At 49.7% G+C, this 27,463-nt stretch overlaps 1 long non-coding RNA gene across 6 annotated transcripts; it reads left to right on the top strand.

The window, feature by feature from the left end:
* Positions 1-6,865: 6,865 nt before the first annotated feature.
* Positions 6,866-26,674, top strand: LOC109281807 (uncharacterized). 6 transcript variants are annotated; one of them, XR_009463936.1, is made up of 4 exons: positions 6,876-8,457; positions 8,579-22,208; positions 22,864-22,918; positions 23,121-26,674. It is a non-coding gene; the product is annotated as an uncharacterized LOC109281807 (long non-coding RNA). The 6 variants fall into 6 exon arrangements; XR_009463934.1 differs by having other exon boundaries at positions 22,864-26,674; XR_009463935.1 differs by having other exon boundaries at positions 6,877-8,457; positions 8,579-22,918.
* Positions 26,675-27,463: the final 789 nt, after the last annotated feature.

The following is a 27,463-nucleotide window of genomic DNA, read 5'->3' as shown; positions in this document are numbered from 1 at the left end:
AACTAGTGAAAACACACACATACAGTTATCATTGTGTGTGTGTGTGTGTGTGTGTGGTATATAAATTAGTAATCCATGTATGTGTATTGGATGTGCAGGTGTTGGTAACTGGTAACTGATTATATCTAAATTTGGTGTGTGTAGTGTGTAGAGGCTTAAACTGGTGATAGGTGTGCATGAACCTAGACTGGTTATTTTGAACGTGTGTGTATCTGAGTTGCTAGTGTGTGTGTGTATGTATATATATATGTATAGCATTGTGTGCATGATATACAAATTAGTGATCTGTGTCTAACTTTTGAGGTGTGTAGTGTATGTGCTTGAATTGGTGATAAGTATGCATGTGTTTAGGCTGGTTTGGATGTGTATGTGCCTAAGCTGGTAGTGTGTGTGTGTGTATGCACCTAATTGATTTGTGTGTGTTTTGTATATGTGCAATTGTACACCACACCCTCCTGTCTAACAGCGCAATATTGAGGTCCTGAGTGTTGGCCTGACCCCTCAGGGCAACACAACCACCTCCTTGTGAATTGCATGCTGCTCCCACTCAGGGCAGCATCATGGACCCCAGAGGACAGCCCAAAAGGAAACATGTTTTGCACTTGCAAAGGGCTGTGACATCCATACTCCTTAAGTTGCTTCAAAAAGTTCTTTCAGTTCCCTGGTTCAGATGGAAAACAGATACTTAGAGGAAGGGAATTATGTGAGGTCATGTATCAGGTCAGTGACAGAACTGGGATTGGAAACTCTCTCATTTTGGGGCCCCTCACCAGTGGGGCAAGGCTATCATGAAGTCACCATGGGCAGAATTCTATTACTCTTTGTGCTGTATATAGCAGTTCCCCAGTTGTGTAAGTTGCATTTTTGGCCCTTACACATGGCTATCTTTCTACAGCAAAGAGTAACCAGCAGGCTAAAGCCAAGGGGGATGAAGCCTGTACAAACTGGTGTATGAATATAGACTCTGTGAGGCATGAGCATGGCCATAGTGGAAGAAGAGGCCATGAATAACCCTTAAGGCAGTGGATGCCCTGGGGCATGGATGGGCCAGGAGGGCTCCACTTAGTGCTTGAGAGGTAGGATTATGACCTGCTGGGTCCAGGAGGGACCTGTTGGCTGAAGAACAGGTGAGGGCTTGCTCTGGGACCCTGGAACATCCTCCCTTTTTACAATCAAATAACTCCATCAAGGCATGGCAGGAAAAGAAAACCTGAGTAGCCAGAGCAGGGCAGGAGCCACATAGTCACTAAAAGGGACATCACAGCTGCCCCTGAGGACCAGTCCTGTCACAGTTCCATATGTTATGCACTGGCCAGGCAGCTACATGATCTACATATGTGAATACCTAAATATAAGTCCTGGAGACATGTTCCATGTTTTTAGCACCAGTAGCTCTGTGATTAGGACACTGACCCAGGAAGCAAGAGATAGGCAAGCATTTTAACCACTCAACGATTGGGACTAATACATGGGATCCCTCTCTCCTTTGGTGTCTAACACCTGGTAGCTGTGGGTTTTTGCCTGGCTACAATTTTGAGACATATGTATATACACAGACCGTGCATACATTGCTGTGTTCCTACCCAGCCAACACAAAGGCTACTGAACATGAGCAGGAGCAGTGTGGACACTATGGCTAGAGACAGACATTCAAAAAGCCTGAGCCTGAATTGATTCAATCTTTGCAGGTTAGTCTAACCTGCAAAGCTTGAACCGATTTGGAAATGGATAGACATCCCTTTTCATTCCAGAAATGCAGGCACATGCAGGCACATATGGTAGCTCAGGTTAGAAGCCTGGGGTGTTAGAGTAGCCCTCCCTTCCTTTAACAGTACTGAGCTGCAGGAGGGCCTCAGGCCCCAGGAGGATGCTCTGATTAGGGAGGGGTTCCTCCCTTCCCCAACAGCAGTGCAGGCAGTTGATGACACAGTGTTTATCACAAGGGCTGTGCGAAATTTCTCCACCAGTTTTGTTTCAACGCTGTTTTGACTCATTCTGAGGTTGAAACAGCAACATTGAAATTAAATAGATATATATAGTCAAAACAGCCATGAAACAAAACAAGGCTAGTCGAAACATTTTGCTGTTTTGCCGTTTTGTCCATAGGCTATAATGGGGAAGGTTGAAACAACCTATAACTTGGTAATTTATAGCCTGATTTGGATGAAACTTTCAGAAATGGTAGTCCCCTTTGAGAGCACGAAGCCTGCCGAGTTTCACGGAGATAGGTGCAGGGGGTTCAGGGAAACTGCACCCCAAAATCTTGAATGCAAAACTCATGTCACGTGTATGTGTTAAGCCACAGCAGGGTCAAAACTGCAGGCATGCTAGTCCCTGCTGAGGCCACAAAGCCTGCCAAGGTTCAAGGAGACAGGTGCAGGGGTTTGGGGGAAACTACCTCAAGCTGCAGACAAGCAAAATTGTGACATGGGTGACACTGTGTGTGTTAAGACGCAGCAAGGTGAAAGCTGCAGGCCTGCTAGCCCCTGCAGAGGCCACAAAGCCTGCCAGCTGTTAAGGAGATGGGTGCAGAAGGGTTCTGGGGCCCTGCACCCCTTGCTGCTGACAGGCAAAACTTGTGACATGGGTGCTTGTGCAACTGCTGCCTCTCATCAGGCAGCAGGACTGAAGATCCCACATCACTTGCCACCACAGACCTGGGGGTAATAATTGACCACAGTATGAACATAAGCCAGCAGTGTGATGCTGTAGCCAGCAGGGCCAACAATACCCTGGCACGCATCAATTGATGCATCTTCAGCAAAATCAGCAAAACCATTGCAAAGAAGTGATTCTCCTGATCTGCTTGGCATTGGTGAGATGGCAGCTGGAGTACTGCATCCAGTTATGGGCTCTGCACTTTAACAAGGATGTGGTAAAGCTTGAAAGAGTCCAAGGAAGGGCTACCCATATGATCAGAGATTTGCACGACAAGCTATATGAGGAAAGGTTGAGGGACCTGGGACTCTTCAGCCAGAAAATGAGAAGGCTGAGCGGGAACTTGGTAGCAGCTTACCACTACATCAGAAGTGTACATCTAGGGCTCAGTGAACAACTGTTCACCAGGTCACCCTTGGGGAAAACTAGGAGTAATGGTCACAAACTCCTGGAAGATCGTTTCAGGCTCAACATTAGGAAAAAACTACTTCACAACTAGGGTGTCCAGACTGTGACAGTTTCCCCGAATCCCCTGCACCTACCTCCTTGAAACTTAGCAGGCTTTGTGGCTTCAGAAGAGGCTACCATTCCTGCAAGTTTAATCTAAATCAGACCAGACATGACGAAGTTATAGGGTGTTTTGACCCTCCCCCATTATATCCTATGAGTGAAACATCGAAACGGTGAAACCATTTCTACCCTGTTTCGATGGAACAGAACAGAACAGAACAGACGTTTTGAATCAAAACAAAATTCAAAACAGAATGCTGTTCTGTCAAAACGTCGAAATGCTGGTCGAAATGGAACACTGCCGTTTTGCACAGCACTATTTATCACCCCTAATTCAGTGTTTATCAGCCCATTAAGAAAACAAAACAGCCTCTCTCATTAGTTCAAGCTCTTCTTAAACAACTTTTTCCAAGGAAGGAATGGAGCAATGTTTCCAGAGTAGTATATAGGGCACACCTCTTGTCAAACTGACAAGCCCTGCCCCTTGACAGGTGCCCTGCCCCTAGCCCCACCTCCTGGCTGCCATCCTGCCCTGGATGCCATATTGGGACTGGCTGTAATCTTGGGACTGGAACTCCCGGTCCTAACCCCTGACCTTTGCCACCAGAAACCCCGTCCTTTCCCCAGAAGTTCTCCATTTTGGGGTGTTTCTGGCCCTGGAACAGGAAGCCCTGACCCATCACATGCCCTTATGACACCAGAAGGCCCGCCCCGGCCACCATGTTGGTGACCATCTTGACTGCCATGATACTTCCCAGAGCAACCTGTTCCCTGTGGCAGAAGGCCACCTCTGTTTCTCCCCACAAACTCTGCTCTGTGACAATTTGGTTAGGATGGGCCAAACAGAGGATACATACCTTACCCTATCTCTTTAGGTAACCTGAGCTGGATACATTCCTGAGGGAGGGGGGAAACCTGCTTCTTCTACCTATGTGACTGGCATCACATACCTGGGTGAGGGGCTTAGGCACCCTGGTGAGCTAGAGACTGCCAGTCTGCCCAGCAACTAGTAATGCATTTCAAATTGGTTGGCTGACAGCCAACAGGTGCTAGCCTCCATTGGACCAGGTAAATGAGGTCATAAGGGCTGTATAAGTTCAGGACTGTCCAGGAGGAGGGAGAAGCAGCCATAAGGAAAACTCAGAGAGAAAGAGGAGGTGGACCATCTGAAACTTGCTCTCTCTCTCAAAACTCATGATCAAGAAACTGCCTGCCTCCAGAGGAAATCTCCACCTGCCTCTGGATGAGGCAAATGTGAGTGAGTAAGCTACCTGAGACCTAACTAGATATATAGCTTGCAGTAACTCAGATGTGTGGTCAAAGGCTACTCCAGCCACCCTATTTGCTTTATGGGATTTCTCTGATACTACTCAACTCTGTACCCTATTCCAACCCTACTCCTTGTAACCAATAAAGTTCTCCTTTGTACCTAGCGTGGGAAACTTATTTAGAGTGGGTCTAGATTATGCCTTGCGGTCCCCTTGGTTCAGCTAAGGGAGACCACTACTTGTGCTTCCGACTTAGGGAAGTATCCCAAGTTCTTGAAGTGAGTCAAGTACCCTCGAGGGCTACTAGGCTTGTGTTTCCCAGGGGATACAGAGCCAGAATCAAGCTCATCCCTGGGTGATGGCAGCTCTACCCCCAGGCTAGTGGCTGTGCTCCAGGAAGGGGGTCAGCCAGATATGAGGCACCCCCAGGGAGGCACTCGGAACCTGGAAGGTGGTCGGGCACAGTGAGGTGGGTGGCTCAATGCAGGAGCACCCTCTACTGGCCTGCCACATGCCCATCACATGGTCTGTGACCTCAGAAAGCCCAACCCCTGGTCACCATGTTGGCAGCCATTTGGACCTCCATGTTACATCCCAGAACGCCCTGTTCCCATCACATAGTCTGTGACCTCATAAGGCCCAAACCTATGGCCAGTAGGGCTGTGCGAAGCTTCGGTTCCTAATTCGATTCGGCGGAGATTCGGCTCAATTTGGTGGCTGAATCTCTGAATCTGAATCGAATCAGAAACGCTTTTAATCTCTCCGAATCGATTCAGAAAGATTCGGCGATTCAGACATAGACACAGCTTTAAATGTTTTTCCTACATACCCCTAGGTAGCAGGTGGCTCATGAACGCTGCAATGCTGGGGCGCATGGAGCGTCCCACAGGAGCACAGGGGGCTCCTCAGTGCACTCGGCAGCAGACCCTGAGGTGGACCAGAAGCACTTTTGGGTCTACCGGGGAGCTCACTGGGGGGTCTCCCTATGCCTTCCTGGCTCGGCGACTGGTGCCTTCTGGGTCTGGGGAGCACCCGGGGTCTCCCCATGGCCGATCACCTAGTTGGGGAGTGTGCAGGATCCCCACATGCTCCCTGGTGGACCCGGAAGTGGACCCGAATTACTTGCCAAGCACATGGAGGGCCCCCCCCCCCCCAATGCTCCTGTGGGATGCTCCATGCACCCCAGCATCGTAGCTTTCACAAGCTGTGCTAGGACCTCGAGGTATGTAGAAAAAAAATTTAAAGCTGTGTCTAAGACCGAATCAATGATACTCTGAATCAGCATCGAATCTTCAGATTCGGGTTTGGCCGAATTGAATTAGGGACAGTGATCTGGATCAACAAATCAGATCACTGTCCCCGATTCGGGCTGAATCCAAATCCAAATTGAATAGGGCCCTGTGAGAGTTAAGCTATGCCCGCAAAATGAATCACAATCTCTTGTTTTAATATGAACTGGTTAATTTCCTTTATTTCTCACCCACCGTGACTTTGATGTAATAAGGTAAGGAAATAAACACAGTCCTGAGAGATGAAGAAGATATCATGTCTGCGGTTTAGCAAAAATAACTCTTCTGCACAGTTACTATGTCTCTCTTAGATAACTAACATCTTAGATATATTTAGTTCCCTCTCTCTTTGAGAGCTCTCCATTTCTTGGTTGTTTGCCCCATTCTCCTCTGCACGGGTCCCCAGCAAATGGCAATTCTATGTCACCTTGTATTTTCTATGGATATCAAAATGTGGGGTTCTCTTCTCTTTGTTAATCTTCATACACTCTCATTCCTCTCTCTTTTTTAAGTCTATGGGACATTACCCAATGTCCTCAGGTATCAGACTCACCAACTCACAGGTCTCCTTCATTACCTCATTTCAGCTTCCCAGGTAAGTCCCTCTCCAGGACCCTTCTTCCGTTCCCTTCTGTCTGTCATCTGTTGTCTGTCTCTTGTAGTCTTTCCCTATTTCTTCTGGGTTTCTTTCTTCTCTTTTCAAGAACTAACTCTGGGTTCTGTTGCCGTTTAAATCCTTCTGGCTGTCTGCTGCCTGTCTCACAGCTGGCACCCTCCCCTCTGCTCCCTCAGCACATGATGCCTTTGTTTATGTTTTCATCTGGGTCCCTCTCTCCTCCATCCAGGTATCCCCACTCCTTTCTCTCCTCAGACTCATTGCTAAGGTCAGTTTTCTGTTTTCCTTCACTCCCCCGGAGTTCTGGGACAGGGCAGACTTGGTGCCCCATCACAGGCCTGCTTCACACTTCCCTACTAACCACCATGTTGTGGCCATCTTGACCATCATGTTACATCCCAGGACACCCTGTTTCCATCACATGCCCCTGTGACATCAGAAGTTCTGCTCCTTGACTGGGAAACGCCTCCCCTGAGAACAGTGCTGAACCGTTCAGGGCAAGTATAGAGGGTGGGACCTAGGCTGGAAGTCCCTGGCCTGTCTGTGAAAGAGTGAGACCGAACGTACAGCATGGAGGGCCAGCAGCGCTGCAGCTGTAGCCCGGAAAGGAAGGAAAATACCCATCCAATTTCCAGAGCAGCATCTCGCTCAGGATTGGCAGAGAGAGGCCGCTCAAAGGTATTTCCGGCCCTGAGAGGGGCAGAGGGGGGTCAGTTCCCTGCAGGCTGCAGGGAGAGAGGAGCGGTTGAGTGTCTTGGCAGGCAGAAACTGCAGAGCATGCCTGAAGAACACTGTGGGAGTGACCCTGAGGCAGGCGGAGGCCTGTGAACAAGCGGCTAGTGGGATCTCCGGAGTGGAGCCACAGCTAAGGATCCGGAGAAGGGTCTGAAGGGAAAAAATCTACAGTCACAGGTAGAGCCTTCCTGCATGGTGGGGGAGACCCCGAAAAACTGTGAGCGTTCATAGGGGTGCAGGGTAGGCTTGCACAGCAGAGAATGGACTAAGGGATTTGTTCTGGGGACATTGCCAGAGCCTGACAAGAAGGCTGAGAAGCAGCCGAGGTTTTTTTTCTGTGATTTCTTTTGCTGTCTATTTTTTTTGGTTTTGTTTGAGCGCCGGCCAAGACCGGCCCCTGGAAGGGTGTACCCAAAAGAGGCACTAGGACACCCTGGGGTGCAGAGAAGGTTACAACTGGCAGCACTGCAACCTGGCTGTGAAAGAACATTGTAAAACACCATCTGGAGAGGTTAGGCTGGTGTAAAGGGGAGATTTGGAGCCCCACCGAAGACACAGGGATCAAGACCAGGCAGGATCACCGTGGGCGTTGCCTCCCGGGAATATAAATGTCACCAAAGTCATGGCAGGAGAGAAAAACGTAAGATCTACTTCCTGGCAGACCTGGTGATCCAGAGCCAAGGTCTACCCTGTCACCACCTGTAGGCCGATGAGCACAGGGCAGTACTAGCAAGCCCTACAATACCTACAGACGTCACACTGCCTCTTTTCTAAATCCTCTTGGGAAACCCTCCAAACCAAGTCACATGTTTTCTGAGACCATGCCAATGCAGACAGAAGCAAATTGGATTCTTACGCTTTGGAAGCCTCAGACACTGTTCAGACCTCTGTCGGCAGCAGTATGGATGAGATCTTGGTGGTTGAGACAGATTTCTGGACTCCCAAAACAGATCCAGGGACCATGGCAGACCCCCAACAGACTGCATCAGAGCCACCAGCAAAGAGCATGGAAGTGGCAGACAAGCTAAACCCCAACGGCTCTGATGAAGTAACTAATTTAGATTTTTTTTGGAGGGAGCAGTTTTCTACAGTAACAGGATGATTCTGTGTTTACTATATAATCCCTATATAATTACACTATACCAGTAAGGCCCTTTTTTCCTGCCTTACCACCAAGGCCTGACAGATGTCTGCCAAGAAAGCACTACCGTAGCAATAGTTCTGAAGAGATGGAGATTAAGGAGAGTAGCCCCCTAACCCAAGACTTGCCTGAGATGTTTAATGGCCAGTTGCCAGAGCAGACGCTGAGGATTCTGGAGAAGAGGGATATCTCGTGTTGGATGCTGAGGGAGAAGATGTCTCCAAGGGGGCAGAGGCACTGGTGAGTTTCTTGAACTGGGAGGTGTGAGGGTCCTTAGGGGTGTTGATGGTGGGGCAGAAATTAACTACAAACTCCTTAAACAGTAGCTAACTAGCGTTTCTTCTTTAAAATTCCTCTGCAGCTTGATGAAGCCTTTCTAATGACACCAGAAAGACAACACAGCAGCATCCCTGTAACCCCTGTATTGGAAAAGAGAAGCTGTTTTTGTGACAATCAGAGGCCTGATGCTTCAAAAGAAGAAGGTGCTGTGGCTTTTAGAAGACAACTAGGAATTGAATGAGCAGGCCCTGTCTCACAGCAGGGATGTAAAAGCCTCATGAAATCTCTTGTACATGTTTGTTGTTATGATATACTGAAATATTGCTCGAGAAAGAGACTTTTTGAAGACTGCATGGGCTGTCTCCGAGCTGCACCATGGAAGCCACAATTGTGTGGATTGGACAGATGAGGATATAAATCAGACAATTCAGGAACTTTGTACTCAGCTGTGTATGGAAAGTATTCAAAAGCTATTATTAAAGTTAGGGTACTTTATGGATTGTCTATGCCTCACTGAGAAACATTTAGCTGAGAGTGTGGCAATTATAAACCATTGGCTGAAGACCCAAATGCTGCTTGGGGGAGCGCCACCATGATTCTGAAGTCATGCCAAGGAACGGACAGAGGGTGGGGGAGCCCCACCCTGCTCCCTGCTAGAGGAAGAACAGTGGCAGCATGGAGTGTTAGGTAGCAGCACTCTATCCCAGCCCCCTCTCCGCTTGATGGGCAATTGGCTAGTATTATTATAAAATTAAAGGAGTCACAAATAAAGGCATGTTGAAACATGCCTGAAGAAAATCCTGTGGAGCAGGTGAAGACTGTCGCCTTGAAGTAATTAGACCTGATGGCTATAACCGGTTGTTCTTTTCACACATAAGAATCTTACAAAAAGAAACAGGCCAGGTGGTACCACCCCAAAATTAAATGGATTTGATTCCATCACAATGGTTCTACAGGGATGAATCAAAGATCAGGATGCAAAAACCAGGACTGTCCTTGATGATGACCCACCAATCAGAGAGAGAGGCCTCATAAATATTAAAATCAGAAGTCATCAGAATATAACCCCTCAGTAGGTCAGAAAGCACCCCTTTTCTCAGGATGTTGGAACTGTTCCAAGGAGAATTTATCTCTGTAGTCATACGTTGTATATATCTTTATAAGCTTTTTATGCTTTACTTACTTTTTTCTCTTTGGTCTTCATTATATAGAGTCTATCTACTGAATTAAAGGTTCAGGCACCAGAAGATGCTAAACTTTAGATAAGAAAAACATCAGAAGAGTCAGACCAAGGCAGGAGTTATGTATGTAACTGTGAGAGTCGATGCTGAACATCTCCTCCCTCTGAGTTTGTCCCAGCTCGCTGTGTTTTTCATGGCAGCTTTTGATCTTTCACTGCCCTGGCTTCCCCAGCTGATTCTCTTCATTGTCCGGGGTGCAGCATTCCTCTCGCTCAGGCTTGTCGTGCCTTTCAGCTTCATTCGGGTTCACCCCGGTTATTCTTTTCTTTGTTTACTTGCTTCGACGTTCTTGTGGCAGGGCATGTAAGCCGCCCTGCCACATACCTCCCCGCTTAGTGGAAGTCTCACTTGTGAGACACTAGTCACTGTCTTTCCTCTGTTGTTGTTCCCTTTCTTTGTTTCCATCACCACTGATTGTTTGCTATTTGTCAGTCTCGAGAGATAGTTTGCTGTGATGTTTAGCCAGCCTGGTTGGTGTTTTATGGAGAAACAAAAAGGTTGTAGGGCCAAGGCCCATCTCATCAATCTGGGTGTGATGAAAGGAGCCAACTCCCAGGCCCAGTCCCAGGACTGGCCTGCTCCTTTGTCTTTGGGCAAAACCGCCCACCTTGTTCACCTTCCACACCTTGTCATAGATTGTTTCAGTTGTTAAATAAATGGGAGGCTGCCCTTCAACCACTTTGATGACAAGGGCCAAATGTAAACGCTTTGACCACCCCTTTACATGTCCCATGCCTCGCAGATAACACACTCCGATTAGTATTTACCCTGTCTTGAGGTCAGACCAAACTCAACACACAGTTAGGCCTCTTACATCCTGCCCCATTCTGGGCCACATGGATACCATCCCCCTCTTACTGAGGCCTGCTCTTACCAGGCCTCTCATACCGCCTGTCGTGGCCCTCTCTCATACCACCCCATTGGGCCACATGCACCCTGCCCTTACTCCCTTTGAGTACCTGGAGGGCCATCAGGCTTATCTCTCCTCAGCCAGCAGGCATGCAGCTTTTTGGACCTCTCCAATGACCCTCATTTAAATGGATGCTGGGTGATCCGCAGAACTGTGGGCTGACTTTGCCCCACACCCCTCAGTAGGTCACTACTCCACCCCTACCACTCTGGGGCTCCGCTCTCCCTTCTCTCTGGGCCTCTCAACACTACTCTCTCTCAGGGCCTCTCAACTCTGCCCTGTCTCTAGGGTCACACTACTTTGCCCTCTTATTCAGGCATGGGGTCTAACACCCCTGTAGGCTCAGGTGCCACTCTACTTGCTGTGCCTGGCCCTCCACTCTGTCCTCTCCCTAGGGCATGGGGTCAAACACCCCCGTAGGCTCAAGTGCCCCACTCTGCATGCCTGGCCCACCACTCTAGATAACTCACCCACCCCGAGGTGGAGGATGGGATTCAAGTGCCCCTAGCTGCCTTTCACCGGGGTGGTTACTGGCTTGGCATTTCTTGGGGACTGTCCCACCATGAACAGCCCCACCAGACCACCTATCTGCAGGATGCAGTTTCAGGTCATGCCCAGGACCAATGAGGCCTCCTTCCCCAAAGCCTCACCCTTACCTCTGAGCTGTTCGTGGAACAGGAGCTCCACCGGGCAATGTTACTGCTAGGGCTGCTAATCACAAACTGCTCCCTTCACAAGGAGAACTGGGCTCTAAAATCTGCCCACATCAGCTACCTGGCGATTGCCTGCTTTGGCCCTTAAAGTGACAGAGCATTAAAGCTGTTCGTCACACTGGGGTTTTTGGTTTTTGACATCTGTAGCCACCTAAGTGGTGCATGGTCCATAATTAAAATGAATTTTCTCCCATATAGATAGTGCCAAAATAATTTGACTCCCCACTTTATTGCCAAGCACTCTGTTATTGCCATTCTATTGTTGAATATTGGGTTTTGGCCTTGGATAGTTTCTGGCTCGTGAAGGCTATCGGCCTTTTGTCTCCCTGGACTTGTGATAGGATGGCCCCCAAGGTGATAGCCAAAGCATCTGTGTGTAGTCAGAATGTTTGTTTAAAATCAGGCGTATACAGCGCCAGGGTGTTACACAGCACTGTCTTTACCTTTGTAAATGCCTCCTGGGTTTCTTGGGTCCATTCTACTCGGCCCCCTCCCTTCCTCTGTAGTATGCTGGTTAAGGAGGTAGCTAACTCTGAGAACCAAGGTATAAACCTCCAGTAGTAGTTTACTAACCCTAAGGAAGGCTCTCAGCTGCTTCTTGATCTGTGGTTGTTGGTATGATTGTATCGCCTCCACTTCGTTGGCTATTGGGGCTATTCTCCCCTGCCGTAACTTGAACCCTAAGTATTTAATTTCCGTTTGCCCCAGGGCACATTTTTTTGGGTTGGCCATCAGCCCGTTGTGTCTTAACTCTTCTAAGATATTCTCTATGTGGTGCACATACTGTTCCCATGTCCCTGAACAGATAACAGTATCGTCAATATATGCCACAGCGTATTCTCAGCGGGTTGTTAGGATCCTGTCCATCAATCTTTGAAAAGAGGAGGCCATTCCATGTAGGCCAAAGGGCAGATGTATAAACTGGCACAGGCCCCAGGGCATACCAAAGGCGGATTTCACCTTGTCCTTGGGTGCCGTGGGGATCTGCCAGTACCCCTTTGTTAAATCTAAGGTGAAAATATACTTGGCCTACCATATCTTTTCCAACATCTCTTCAATATTGGGCATCGGAAAAGCATCGAAGGAGGAAATAGTATTCACCTTTCTGAAGTTGACGCAGAGCTGAATGGCCCCATTGGGTTTCGGTACCATCACCAAGGGGCTCCTCCAAGGTCTCTGTGACTCCTGGATGATGCCTCGGGCCAACATTTGCTCTAATTCCTTTTGCACTGGGATGTATAGGGCTTGGGGTAGCTTCCTCCAATGTTCCCTTACTACCTGGCCAGGCCTGCTCCTGAACCGGTGATATATCCCTTTGGCTCTGCCCAGCACTTCGGTAAATACATCTTTAAACCTGCTTGCCAATCATTTTAGCTGTTCCCGCCCCCACTTGAGGTATTTGCTCCCCGATCACTGGGGCTGGTCTGGCCTCATCCTGGCCCTTTCTAGTCTCTGGGGCCCACTCTTCTTCTACCGCCCAGGGGTCCATCAAGTAGTTGTCACAGGTTTCCCTCTTCTTTAACAGGTTTACGTGATACATTTGCTTGTACCTGCGCCATCCTATGTGGTGTATGTGTCTGCCTCTGCTCCAAAAGGCGTTCCCAGGCTACTTTTGCGCGGGTAGCTGACCGGGTCTGCCCTGGTCCTGCGGGAGGGTCCCCAGAGGGTGCCTCGGGTGACAGTGGCAGACCCCCGGAACTCGCCAGCCGCGGTCTTAACTGGACCCTCAATGGTGGGTCCCCCTCTCCGCGGCCTCCAGTGCCAACACGCCTTTGGCGGGCACTCACGGGGCTCCAACCTCCCCTACACCCCGGCCAACTCCACCTTCAGTCGTGGATCTTTCAGCTTCTTATCACCGGCCCCGCCTCGGCTCTTCCCTCGTCCCCGACCCGCTCGACTCGGTGACTTGAGCTGGGTTCCGGTCTGAGGACCACGAGACCCGAGATTCTGTTGCCCCTGTGGGCTTCCTCCCCGGCGTCCCTGCTGGCTCTCTCCCTGGTTCCTGCCGGCTCTTCCACCAGTTCCTTCACCGGTGTCCCTGTCGGCTCTTCCTCTGGCTCCCTCACTGGCGTCCCTGCTGGCTCTCCCTCCAGCTCCCTCACCGGCGGTCCCTGCTGGCTTTTCCACTGGTTCCTTCACCGCTGGTTCCCGTCCCCGCTCTCCTACCGGCTCTTGCGTCAGCTCCACAGCTGGAGTCCTCATGGCTGCGGCTCTTGCTGCTCTCGCCGCTCTCGCTGCTCTCGCCGCTCCCTGCGCTGCTGCAGCTTACCCTGCCCAAGGCAGAGACACCCCGCGGGTGCCCGCTTCCGCCCTCGGGCTTCCCTCCAGGCTTCGCATTCTCCTGCAGCGTGCCTCCTGTGCCCCCGGGGCTGCACTTTATTCCCGCCGGGTGGCGTCTCTCACTGACATCACCTGACCTCAGCTGAATGTAAGCGCGGCTAATAACCTGCGCGGGTGGTTTCCCAGCGTGCGCGCCTCCACTGCCCTTGACTCCTGCAAAGGGTAAGTATACGTTTTCATTTCCTTTGGTTTTGGGCCGGGGTTTCCCTCTAGCCCTGGTGTCCCTGGGACATAACCCCCCCCTTAAGATGCCTTGGGGCGCTTCTTCGTTCCCCATCCGGGTCGTATCTGTGGTGTCAGTCCGTCCCTTTACTTGACCTCCTTGGTTCCCAGTCTGGTCTTTGCCTCTACACCTGGACAAGAAGTCTGCCACTGTATTGGTTTTTCCGGGTCGTTGTATTATGTGGAACTTATATGGTTGGAGTGCCAAGGACCACCGGGTAATCCGGGCATTATCGGTCTTGGCTGTACTCAGCCACCTCAGCGGGGCATGGTCAGTTACCAGTTTAAACTCTCTACCCATCAGGTAGTATCTAAAGTGGTCTACTGCCCACTGAATTGCCAGGCACTCGTGTTCGATAGTTGCGTACCTTTTCTCCGCTGGTAGCAGTTTGCGGCTTGCGTATGCCACGGGTCTTTCATTCTCCCCCTCTTCCTGGGTGAGGACGGCACCCACCGCTGTCTCTGAGGCGTCCATCTGTAAAATAAAGGGTTTTCGGAAGTCAGGGGTGTGAATTATAACATCTTCGCACAACGCCCTTTTCAATCTTTCAAAACTTTGCACCATCTCTTTCGTCCATTTTACTGCCCCCGTTTTCCGCCCTTTGAGGGCCTCCGATAAGGGTGTTGCCAGCTCTGCGAAGTGCGGTACAAATCGCCTGTAATAATTGGTTAGCCCTAAAAATGACCGTAGCTGGTGGCAGTTTTGAGGGGCTGTGAAGTTGCAGATGGTTTCTACCTTGTCGGCCAAGGGTTTAATCGTGCCTCTGCTGACCAAGAACCCTAAATATTTTGTTTCTTTCTGGGCCAGGACACATTTTCGGGGGTTTGCAGTTAGGCCGGCGTGCCTCAGTTCTGTGAGGATGGCTCGAAGGGCGCTCTTGTGCTGCTCCCAGGTCCGGGAGTATATGACTATATTGTCTATGTACGCCGCCGCGTATTTGGCGTGGGGTGCCAGGATCTGGTCCATTAGACGTTGGAACGTTGCGGCGGCACCATGTAATCCAAAGGGCATTCTAATGAACTCGTACAGTCCCCACAGGGTGCCGAACGCTGTCTTCAGCCGGTCTTCCTTGGCCACTGGAATCTGCCAATATCCCTTTGCCAGGTCAAGGGTCGATATATACCGGGCATCCCCTATCCTTTCTACCAGCTCTGCCACGTGGGGCATGGGGAATGCGTCGAAAACTTCCATGGCATTCAATCTTCTGTAATCCACACAAAGCCTTAAAGACCCGTCAGGCTTATGCACCGGCACCAGTGGGCTCCTCCAGGGACTTCTTGAAGGCCGAATGACTCCTAGCCTCAACATTGAATCTATCTCTCTGCGGACGGTTTCCAGGAGGTGGTGGGGAATGGGTCGCCACCTCTCCCTCACTATTGCCCCAGGGGGCATTTTTATAGCGTGGCACAAGCCCCGAACCCAGCCGGGTTCCTTGCGGAATACTTCTCGGAACTCGTTTATCAAGCTTCGGGCCTCTCGCTGCTGAACAGAGGACAATTCCTCTCCTATCCTAACCGGGGTTCCCTCTGGAGAGGGCTCAGTCCCTCTTTCTAACCCCTGGGGTCCTAGGTCCTCGTTATCGGCCTTGGAAAAGGCCACCCATCCTTCGGGCTCCCGCCATTCCCGTAGGAGGTTCACATGGTAAATTTGCTTTTCTCGAAGGTGTCTGGGCCTGTGAACCTCGTAATCCACTGGTCCCACCCATCGGAGAATTTCAAATGGCCCCTGCCACTGCTTTAGGAGCTTGCTCGTGGACGTGGGGAGCAGCACCAGGACTCTTTGCCCCGGCTCGAATTCTCGCTCTTTGGCCCAGCGGTAATACTGGCCTTTTTGACGGGTTTGGGCTTCTCTTAGGTTTTCCTGAGCTAGGTCCCGGGCCAATCTGATCCTGTGCTGGAACGCCTGTTGGTATGTCTTTGGCTCCTGGGAGGGCCCTTCTCCCTGCTCCCATTCTTCTCTCAAGACCTGCAAGAGACCCCGCGGGCGATGTCCCAACACTCGCTCGAATGGAGAGAACTTCGTGGAATCTTGGGGGGTGTCCCTGAGAGTGAACAATACTAGAGGAAGGAGGAGATCCCATTTCCAGGGGTCCCCTTGTATGCACCGGCGCAATACCCGTTTTATCGTCCCATTGAGGCGTTCTACCAACCCATTGGTTTGGGGATGGTAAACCGAGGTGCGGAGCTGTTTTATTTGGAGGGTTCGGCATACCACCCTCAAAACCCCAGACATGAAATTCTTTCCTTGGTCCGTTAGTATCTCTTGCGGGATCCCCATCCGGGCTATCCATCTTATTAGCTCTTCTGCAATACATGGGGCGGTTACGGCTCGCAGGGGGATTGCAAGGTACCGGGTGGCATAATTCACAATGACCAAGATGTATTGGTGGCCTGAGCTGCTGCGGGGAAAGGGGCCCATGACATCTAAGGCTATCCTTGAAAACGGGGCGTCGATAACGGGCATGGGTTGGAGGGGTGCCCATGGAGGATGCTCGGTTCTCATCTTTTGGCAGTTGGGGCAGGCTGCACATTGGCGGGCCACTTCCTCCCCCATCCCGGGCCAAAAAAACCACCTGCTCATTCTCGCGAGGGTCTTGTCCCAGCCCAGATGTCCCCCTGTGGGACTTGCATGCGCCAACTGCCAAATGGCCTGGCGGAATCGGGCGGGCACTACTAGCTGCAAGCCCTCGGTCTCCTCCCCCCTGTCCCCTTTAAGGCGGTTCCTTACCTTGAAGCGGGGATGCCCTTCAGGCGATAACGTTGAGGCCCCTCTGGTACTTTGGGCCTGCTCTCGGAGCACCCCGATCTCCTGATCCTCCTCTTGTGCTTCTCCGAACAGGAGGCTACTGGTAAAGTCGCTAAGGTCCAATTCATCCGTCTCGTCAGCCGAACCTTCGTTTTCTTTGATCTCGCCCAACCAGCCCTCCCGGTTCTGAATCTTCTTACGGGCTACTTCCGTGTCCCTCACCCTATCCAGGACGTCGTATACTGGCGTCCAGTCTCATCCTAGAAGCATCTCACACGCTAACTGGGACACGACCCCCACCAGGAGTTCTCCCTCGTGCTCCATTACCCGTAGGCGGACTCATTGGCGCTCGATCTGCTTGGCGTCCCCATGGAGGCAGGCTACTCTCACGGGGTGAGCCGTCCACCGGCCATGCGATTGTACCAAATCTCCTCTGACAAGAGATTGAGCACACCCCGAATCCAGGGTAGCTCGCATGGGGCGACCTTCCACCCAAGCCTTGACAACGGGACGTCTCCAAGCCACGTTCTCCCCACCGACCACATAGCTGCAGTCCATTGGCTCGGCGGGCTCTGGGCCTCTCCACCACTCTGTTGGGGCCCTTGCTCTGTCGTCCGGGATCCAGTGTTCTGCGGCTTGGCTCGGGCATTCCCTAGAAAAATGGCCCTTCTGCCCGCACCGGAAACACACGGTATCTCTGGTAGCCCCCCGGCCAGGCGGACGCCGGCGCTCCGGCTCTCTTGGGGCTGCCATCGAGGGTCCCAGGTTCCTCCTTTCCCTGGGGTAGTGGGCCTCCGAGGCAGTAAAAGCCTCGGCCAATTTTAGAGCTTGTTCACAGGTCCGTGGGGTATGTTGTCGGACCCAGCATTGCGTCCGCTCTTCTAAATCGTTCTGAAACTGTTCAAGGACGATCTGGTCAGCCAATGCCTCTCTGTCCTGCCCCGCTGGGTTCACCCACTTATCCAGCAGATCCCACAGAAGCTGCAACACTCTCGGTTGTTTCGCCTCAGGTCCCTTCTTGGCCCGGAACTGGCGACAGTAGTGCTCAGAGTTAATCTCCAATCTGTATAGGATGGCTTCCTTCACGTGCTTGTAGTCTTGGGCGTCATCCCTCGAGAAGGCCCGATAGGTGGCTTGGGCCTTGCCAACTACTAAGGCTCCTAACTGGCTGGCCCAATATCTCTTGTCGAGCCTGGTCATGAGGGCGTGCCGCTCGAATGCCTCGATATACACCTCCGGGTCGTTGTCCTTAGTCATTTTAGGCATTTTGAAGGACACCAAACTGTGTTGGAGCCAATCCTGTTGCCGGTCTAGCATTTGTTGCTGAGAGTTCAGGATCTGGGTCAAAGCCTGTAAGTTCTGTCCGAGGACATCAGCGGGACTGATAGCCGTGGCTTGCATGCTGGCATAGGTTGCAAGGTCGGGTTCCTTCATGATCCCACTGCTGCCACCACGTTGTGCCCGCCTCTGCTCCAAAAGGCGTTCCCGGGCTACTTTTGCGCGGGTAGCTGACCGGGTCTGCCCCGGTCCCGTGGGAGGGTCCCCAGAGGGTGCCCCAGGTGACGGTGGCAGAACCCCCGGAACTCGCCAGCCGCGGTCTTAACTGGACCCTCAGTGGTGGGGTCCCCCTCTCCGCGGCCTCCAGTGCCAACATGCCTTTGGCGGGCACTCACAGGGCTCCAACCTCCCCTACACCCCGGCCAACTCCACCTTCAGTCGTGGATCTTTCAGCTTCTAATCACCGGCCCCGCCTCGGCTCTTCCCTTGTCCCCGACCCGCTCGACTCGGTGACTTGAGCTGGGTTCCGGTCTGAGGACTACAAGACCCGAGATTCTGTTGCCCCTGCGGGCTTCCTCCCCGGCGTCCCTGCCGGCTCTCCCACCGGTTCCTTCACTGGTGTCCCTGCCGGTTCTTCCACTGGTTCCTTCACTGGTGTCCCTGCCGGCTCTTCCTCTGGCTCCCTCACCGGCATCCCTGCCGGCTCTCCCTCCAGCTCCCTCACCGGTGTCCCTGCTGGCTCTTCCACTGGTTCCTTCACCGCTGGTTCCCGTCCCCGCTCTCCTACCGGCTCTTGCGTCAGCTCCACAGCTGGAGTCCTCGTGGCTGTGGCTCTCGCCGCTCTCGCCGCTCCCCGCGCTGCTGCAGCTTACCCTGCCCAAGGCAGAGACACCCCGCGGGTGCCCGCTTCTGTCCTCGGGCTTCCCTCTGGGCTTCGTGTTCTCCTGCAGCGTGCCTCCTGTGCCCCCGGGGCCGCACTTTATTCCTGCCGGGTGGCGTCTCTCACTGACGTCACCTGGCCTCAGCTGAATGTAAGCGCGGCTAATAACCCACGCGGGTGGTTTCCCGGCATGCGCACCTCCGCTGCCCTTGACTCCTGCAAAGGGTAAGTATACGTTTTCATTTCCTTTGGTTTTGGGCCGGGGTTTCCCTCTAGCCCCAGTGTCCCTGGGACAGTGTACTTTGTAGTTTATGGGGCCCACTTTCCTCCTTATCCTAAAAAGGCCTTGCCATCTGGATACTAATTTGCTTGTGTGGTCTGGTAGAATAACTAGAACCATATCGCCCTCCCTTAATTCTCTTGTTCAGGTACCCTGGTCATATCTCTGCTTCTGGCTAGCTTGGCTCTCTTTCAAGTTATCCCTTGCAATCTGTCTTACCCTTTCCAATCATTCCTGAAGCTCTCAGACCTGATGTGAGTTCTTGTTGCCCCCAGGTTCATTCTCCCCCCAGCCCTCATGGACAATATCAAGCAGGCCTCGTGGTTTGTGGCCAAAGGTCAACTCAAAGGGGATGCAGCCTAGGGAGGCTTAGGACACTTCCCTGATGGTGAACAGGAGAGGGGTAGATATAGTTTCTATCTCCTAGTATCCCCCTGGATACAATTCCTTATCGTGGCCTTCAGAATCTGATTAAAATGCTCAATGAGACGGTCGGTTTGTGAGTGATACACCAACATCCTCAAGTGTCGGATCTTAAAGGTCATGCACACCCCCTTTAGTATTCTCAACATAAAATTTGTGTCCTGGTCAGAGAGTATCTCCCTAGGGATCCCTACTTGCATGATCCACTGTATCAGTTCCTCTGCCACTTTGGGGGCCGTTGCTACCTTCATGGGTATTGCATCTGGATAGCAGGTAGTGTAATTCACTATGATGAGGATGAATTGGTATCCTGCCACACTCTTGGGGAGTGGGCTGATTACCTCTAGCGCTATTTTATCAAACGGCTGGGTCACTATTTCTAGGGGGGTCGCATCAGGGCCTGAGGGGGTAGGCAGTCTGAGTACCATTGGCAATCCAGACAGGAGCTGCAGAATTGTTCCACTTGCTTGTGCAAGCCCAGTCAGTAAGTCTGTAGTGTAAGCCACTCAACTCTCTTGTCACATCCCAAATGTTCCCCCAATGGTAATGCATGTGCTATTTGTATCAGGTCCCTCTGATATCAACAGGGCACTAATATCTAGACTATCTCTTCTCCCACCACCTTCTCTTTGTTGATTCAGTAGAGGATATGGTCTCTTACCTCAAAGTGAGGGTAAGTCGTTAGTAGCTCTGGTTTCTCTATCACCCCTTCCTGCTGGGACCTGTCCTCTTGCCCAGAGTCTGTGGCCTCTTCCCCCTGGAAGCCATCTTCCAGGTCATTTCCCTCCCTAGTCTTGGGTCATTCTATCTCTCTGTCCCTAGGCTTGGTTCATTGTCTCCTAGAAGTAGGGCTATTCCCGCCCCAGGAGCATGGGATATAGCAGTGTCTGGGTGAAGGCAACTGGCATCTTCTCCAATCTGTTCATTACTGTTAGCACTAACCTCCTTCTGGGGTAGGTGTAAGCTTCCCCATGTATACAGACCATATTGATATTGGTGTTGGGTTTGCTTTCCTGTGACTCAATTACACCTTCACAGATCATGGTTTGTGCATGCCCTGAATCTAAGAGAGCAGGGATGAGCACTGACCCAATCTTGACCTGAACCATGGGTTTTGGGACTCCACTTCCTCAGTTGAGACAACCGAAACTACAGTCCATCTGCTCCTAATGTTCTGGCTCCCTGTTCTTACCCTTCTCCATCTCGGGTTCTGGTTCCCAGGGTCAAGCTGCTTGGGACACTGTCGGGATATGTGTCTGGAGCCCCTGCACCTGAAACATATCACGCTGCATTCCACAGGTGGTTACCCTGCTCAGGGTGGGTTCTTACTGCTCTCTGGCTTCTTTGCTATCTCCGTTGGCCTGATGTTCTTTCCTTTCAAATCAACCTTCTCGGCAGTCATGAAGGCCCCTGCCAACTGTAGTGCTTTCTCCATATTCTGGGGTTGATGTCATCTTACCCAGCTATGGGTCTCCTCTTCCAGATCCTCTAGGAACTGTTCGAGGGTGAAAATTTCTAGGACTTCTCTCACCATCTACCTATTGGGTTGGATTCAGCATTTGATGGAGTCCTTTAGGATCTGGGCTAGTATCCAAGGTCTCTTCTCTTCCAGTCTCTTAGGGGCACGGAATTGATGCCTGTACAACTCAGGGAGAATTTCGAGTCGGTACAGGATGGCCTGCTTCACAGCCTTGTAATCATTGGTCTCGGTGCACGATAAGGCTCTAATGGCTACCTGTGACTGACCGATCAGCAGGGGCCCCAACAAGGAAGCCCACTTACTGCAGTCCCAACCAGCCACAGTTGTAGTTTGCTCGAAGGCCTCTAGGTAGGCCTCATCATCCACTGTCATCTTGGGCATTCAGAACTTATCTGAGGCCCCTAACACGGCTGCTTGTTGGGCTTCTATTTTTTCGCTATGGTCTTGCTGCTGACTGAGCATAGCCATGCTGGCCTCAGCCTTCTGAGTCCTCACCCAGACTAATTCTTCTAGTTGTACCTGCTGGGCCTGCATTATCTGTACCACTACTTGATAGGCATGCTGCCAGTCCCTCGGGGCCAATACCCCAGAGCTGGTGGAGGGACCCTCCATTCTTCAGATCAGTGTTCTGACCAAATGTTCTTTGTCTGTCTGGCCTCCCCAGCATTTCCAACTAATGCACCAATGTTGAGAGTCAATGCCAAGTCTTCCTGGAGTCAAGTTGTCTGTTCTCACTAGGATCAAGTATTCCCTTTAGAACTTGCTTGCCACAACTTTGGTGAAAAGGAGGAAAGGATAGAAATAATTCTAGGAGACAGATACCTGTTAATGACTCAGGGTGCTGGCTCCTCTTCAGAGGACTCCACCATCCCCATCCCCTGTCCTATTCACACCAGGTGTTATATACTTGCTATTCTTAGTCTTCATCTCTGAGAGTTTCAGCTTCCTGGTTATCTGGCACTAGATTCCTTGGGACACCTCTTCCCCTGTCTACTTGCCCCATTCTACTCTGCACCAGCTGCTTCCTGGTTCAAATCCTGCCCTTGACACTCAGGGCTGGGTTTGGGGTTATTGTTCCATCTCCCTCTAATCCCTCCTTCACCTTCCTCCTCTTCTAGGTCCCCAGAGTGTTTTACTGCACCGTCTTGGACTGGTCTCACCAGATGAGATGATATTGTCACTTCACCTCCGATATTCAGGTAAGCATGCTGCTGGGACTCTTCTTTGAGTCCCAGGGTTGATCCCCTTTCTCTGGCATCTCTTTGCACTCTCCACAGCTCTTCCTCAGTCTTCTTTCTTTTGGATCAATGCTGAAGGTTTTATCGGCATCCCTTAAATTTCCCGCACTGGGCAGCTGGGTTCGTTGTGCCTCTCTAGCTCTCCCAGCTGATCTCCCTTACTGTCTCTGGCTGCTCTGGCTTCCCCAGCTGATTCTCTTGATTGTCTTGGGTGCAGCATTCCTCCTAACAAGGCTCACTGCATTTTTTGGCTTTGTCTGGGTTCACCCTGGTAAGTCTTTTCTTTCTTCACTCTTTCCCATGTTCTGACGGCAGGGTGTGTAAGCCACCCTGGCACAGTAACCATTATTTTTACTCTCTATGCCACCTTTTCTGTTTCATTACACTATCTTTTACTTACTGCTTCTTTGGTCTTCATTATAGAGGGGGGCTATTTATTAGGAAAACAGCAAATAACTGATTTTTCTCAAGAAAATAATTTTCTTCTGCTGGTCAATCTGTTTCAGAACACTGTCAGATATATATTAATTATTTTTACTCTATATGTATATATACAAACTTTTTCTTGTTGATCACACATTATCTTCACTGACTGGTGTCTTTTGGTCTTCATTAGAGGAACTATCTAGTGGGAAAACCACAAGTACTACAGGCACTTTTACTACAGAAAGGTAAAAATTAATTTAATAACGGTCATCAGAGAGTGTGTTAATGCTGTATAAGACTTAAGTCATAATACCATTTGTAACTGTTTGTCCCCAAACAAAAACCCTTCTTCACAAATGGAAAATCAGAACAATTATACCCTTTCATGTCTTTACCCTGTGGTGAAAGGTACATATTCTGAAATCAAACTTTTTGATGATGTTCCAGAAACACCAGAGGGACAGATCCAGTTTGAAGGCTTCTAGCACCACTCACTGAAAACCACAGAAACACTTATCCTGAGGATTAGAAATCCCCTGGCTCAGAATACCCAAAAGCCAGAGCAGAAAGACACGGTAAAAAAAAGAAAAGACCTCCTGGTTCCTCAGAAGAAAACACATCATCAAACCCTGAGAGAGCCATGTGTGAAAACACAAACATTCACAGTTCCAAAGCTACTGTTTTGGGGTCTGTGAATAAGAAACACAAGGCTAATTACTCTCACACTTTAGAGAAACCTGAGGAGCTTCTTCCTATGTATTTGAAAGATCATGATTATTGCTCAAACAAAAAGAGATTTTTTTGTGGGGTGTTGGTATCCATAGTGCCTTGAAAGATCATGATTATTATTCAAATAAAAAGAAGAGATTTTGGGGGGTGTTGGTACCCATAATGCCTTGAAAGATCATGATTATTGTTCAAACAAAAGGACAGATGTATGGGGAGGGGAGGTCTGTATGCATCATAAGAGGGGAGGCGCTGATAAACCTGGGAACAAGTGGATTGTGGGGCAAAAAGTAAAGACCTGTTTAAAGATGAGAGTGAAAAAGGCTATTGAGAAAGAATAAGACACCCCCTAGTGAGGGGGGCCCCAAATACCCCAAACCTTCCTGAGCCTGTGAAGCCAGAGAGCAGATCTGGCGAATGTGATTTTGAAGACCCTCTAGAGGGTCCCTTGAAATCTCTGTCGTCTCCTGAGCCTGTGGAGTCAGAGAGCAGTGTTGGTGAAAATGAATCAGCAGACCCTCTAGAGGGTTTCTCAAAGTCTCCTTCTTCTCCTGGGTCTGTGGAATCAGACAATAGGGGTGGCGAAAGTGATTTAGAAGACTTCTCAGAGGGTCCCACAAATGTAGTGCCTCCTGAGCCTGCGGAGGATGTCTTGTCTGATGTAGAAATGGCATGGGTGAGATGCTGGGAGTGGCCTATAGCTAGGTTTGGACCCCAGTGGTATATACAGGAGTTTTGTTTTAGGAATCTGGAACCTGTGCTGGTACACATGGCTTTTGAAGCCATAAGAGGGGGGGTAGAACAAATTGCAGCAAATAGATTCACACCTTCTGATTATGCCCAGGACCATATTGAGGCAAACGGTATGAACAACTGCTTATAGTCACCAAGTATTAATTTAAACTGACCTGTTTTTAGAGTGGATCAGTAAGCTGTTACGAAGTCAGAGAGAAATACTGTTTGATTCAACATTCTGGCTGATTGTGGTTGTTGTAAGCAATGTGGTTGGTGGTGCCTGTAGAGTGATAAGTTCTATCCCCTATTCCTAAATCATTGCCAAAAAAAGGCAGTATTTAATCCATCTGAACACTTTTGATAATATGCTCTGTCTTGTCGGTAGTCTGCTTGCTCTGACCAATCTTAGAGGAGCCACAGATGCAGAACTGCTACATGGTGCAAACCAGCTGCACAAGAAGTTGGGGTGGTCAGCTCAAAACAGGTTATGCTGAAGGACGTAGCATTGTTTGAAGACCTTGTAAAGGTTAACATTCATATAGTAATGCATAAGAGGAAAATAGGGTGGGATTTCTTTAAAATACACAACATACCCCAGTACCCAAATACCTGTTTCTTTCTGTTGCATGATGAACATTATTATGGTGTTCTGGACATGAAAAAGGTTTTTGGCCTGAGAAATTATTGTGATCTTTGTCAGACATTGTACAGCCATAGCCACGCATGCAGGTTCTGGTGCCAGCTCTGTCTGAGCCCAGACTGTGCAGATAATGTGGGAGAGGCACAGAGGTGTCCTAAGTGTAAACTGGTCTGTCGATCCATAGAGTGCTTAGAGAGACACACAGCTCTGGCTTCTGAAAAAAAGATTGACTGTCTGTCTATAACTTTGTGTTATAAGTGTAAATCTTATGTGGACAAAAAACCACGAAGGATGGTAAGCTCAAATGGGTAAGTCTCTACATAGACCCTTTCCAATATATCACGCTGGATTCTGTCTGTATGGCCATGTACAGATTTATGTTTTTGACAGACCAGACCATAACACTACTTCCCACAGACAACTACCAGAGACAGACAAAGAGATTTTCAACCCCATCTATCCAGTGGCTGATGTACATATTTGAGAAAGAAAGTATCCAATTACAGGGTAGGGAACTTCAGGTGGGGGATATTTTTTAGATGGCTATGCCATCATTGATCAACGTCAACCACCTCTGAACTGCCATCCAGGGAAGGAGACCTGGCTCTAGGGGAACTTGGAGAGGAGTGGAGCACAAACTCAGATTCTTCCTCGGTGCCCAGAATTTCTTTTGCTAGGGTGCTCAGGTCCCCTACTTCCAGATCCAGGTTCTTCTCTGGCACTGGAAGGTTCAGACTGGGAACTGAAATGGGGGTGGAGGAGCCTGTCATGCTGGTGCTGCTTGTCATGCTGCTGGTGCTGCTTGTTATGCTAGTGGTGCTGGGGGTTATTATGGCTGGTGTTATTGGAGGGGGTGCAGATGCAGGCACTGGTCTCACCTCCTTGCTGCCACTATCACCAGAAGCGTCTTGCTTGCTAGTGCTAGGGAAGAGGCTGCATCTAAATTTGGGGAGGTGGGGGGACTTACAGCTCTCCCTCTGCCTCCCCTCCCTTCCTGGCCAAAAGACTTGGCATTTGCCTTTGTAGCTGAAACTAAACTAATGTAGCTAATCTTAGCATAGAGTGTAATAATAGTAAAATGTAACCATGTTAGTCTTGTTCTGTAAGAAACTTGAAAACTCCATTTTGTATCTTTCTGCTTGACATAAGTAAATTAACTCTGCATAGCCTTTATGTATGAGTGTGTGTAAAAGGGTGAATAGTGAGAGAATGACATAGAAATGGGATAAAAAGATTTAACTGTTTATGCAAGCAACAAGGCACCAAATATAAGTTACCAGTCAGTAAAGTAATTAATAAATGGCTAAAGAATCCCTTTCAGGCCTAGGGAACAAAGAAGATAACGAGGAGAAGGAATGCACCCATCCTGCCAGATGGGCAGCAAGGATACTCCAAGCCTGAGATACCAACTTTAACAACCAAACTGACCTTGGGCTAAGATAAGTTGAAGGCAGAGAAAACAAAAACAAAAACAAAAGCTGGGTATAAAAAACCCCAAAGCACTAAAACAAAGGATGCCAACCCCTATAAAAGAGAACTTTAAGAATGCCAAATTGGGTCAGCCTTTCTTTCAACTGCTGTTTCTTTGGAGCACAAATGCGTCTGTTTCACCCTGCTCCAAGCTGTTATCTACAGGATCTTTCTCTCATAATAACCATCCTACCTGCTATCTGCATCTTCTCTCAATAAGGCCTGGGCCAGCTACCCAGTGCTATTATTACACAACTGCTGCTGGTAACTATAATGTCTAAATGAAATGGTTGTTTTGTGTTTGTGTGTGCCTGTGTGTAAGTTTTGTGCATGATGATTTGTGTGTGTCTATATAAGTGGTGTGTCCAAACCTCTATGTCTAATTCATGTAATCAATAAATGTGGCATTTTGCCTTATCCCCCTTTAGAAGGTCTTGCTTGTGATTTGTCAATTGAAACTTAAAGTAACACCTTTTCAGCACACTTCATATTTCGTCTGCTGGAAAAAAATGTGTGTGTGTGTGTGTGTGTGTGTGTAATAAATGAATGTGTATTGACTGCTTTCCTGCAGTGCACTGGGTGAGTCTCTGCGAGACAAAGCACTGCTTTTTATTTGTTTTTTGGGAAAAAAATAAGACAAACAAATAGCAAGATTTTTGGGGAAGGGTAGGCAAAGGTAAATAAATAGGAAAGGATTGGCAATGGCTACAACTTGGTAGCAAGGCATTACCAAGCTGCAAGCTTACAGATGCTGCTCTCAGTCTCTGCTGTAGACACAGACAGATGCAGCTGCAAAATGGCAAAGAGCAGTTCACAAACAGCCTTTTATGCTGCTTCTCTGTCCCTCCCCCAGAGCACTGGGATTGGAAGGAACCTCAGGGACAAATCATTGTCACTGGCCAGCTACAGATGTCAATATCAGAGCAGTCTTTCCCACCCCTCCTCCCTCTCATCCACCTCTCTCTTAGTTTATCTTTCCTTGCCTCTGAAACAAGACTGCCTCTGAAACATCTCCAAAACAGCTCAAAACATCTGAAACATTTCTGAAACATCCAAATCATTTTGAAACACTTCCAAAAAAATGTGGATGGCCTGTTTCATTTCAGAGCTGCTTCAGAGCTTTGAGTGTCATTTCAGATTTGGTGTTTCAGCCACCGAAACATCTGAATCCAAAAAAAAGTGAAACACCTGCTGGAATTTCACACAGCCCTACTGCTAA

The sequence above is a fragment of the Alligator mississippiensis genome, chromosome 8 (assembly GCF_030867095.1).
Source record: "Alligator mississippiensis isolate rAllMis1 chromosome 8, rAllMis1, whole genome shotgun sequence".
In the NCBI taxonomy this organism is placed as follows: Eukaryota; Metazoa; Chordata; order Crocodylia; family Alligatoridae; genus Alligator; species Alligator mississippiensis.
Note: the sequence above shows the minus strand (reverse complement) of the source record. Positions and strands in the feature narration are given on the sequence as shown.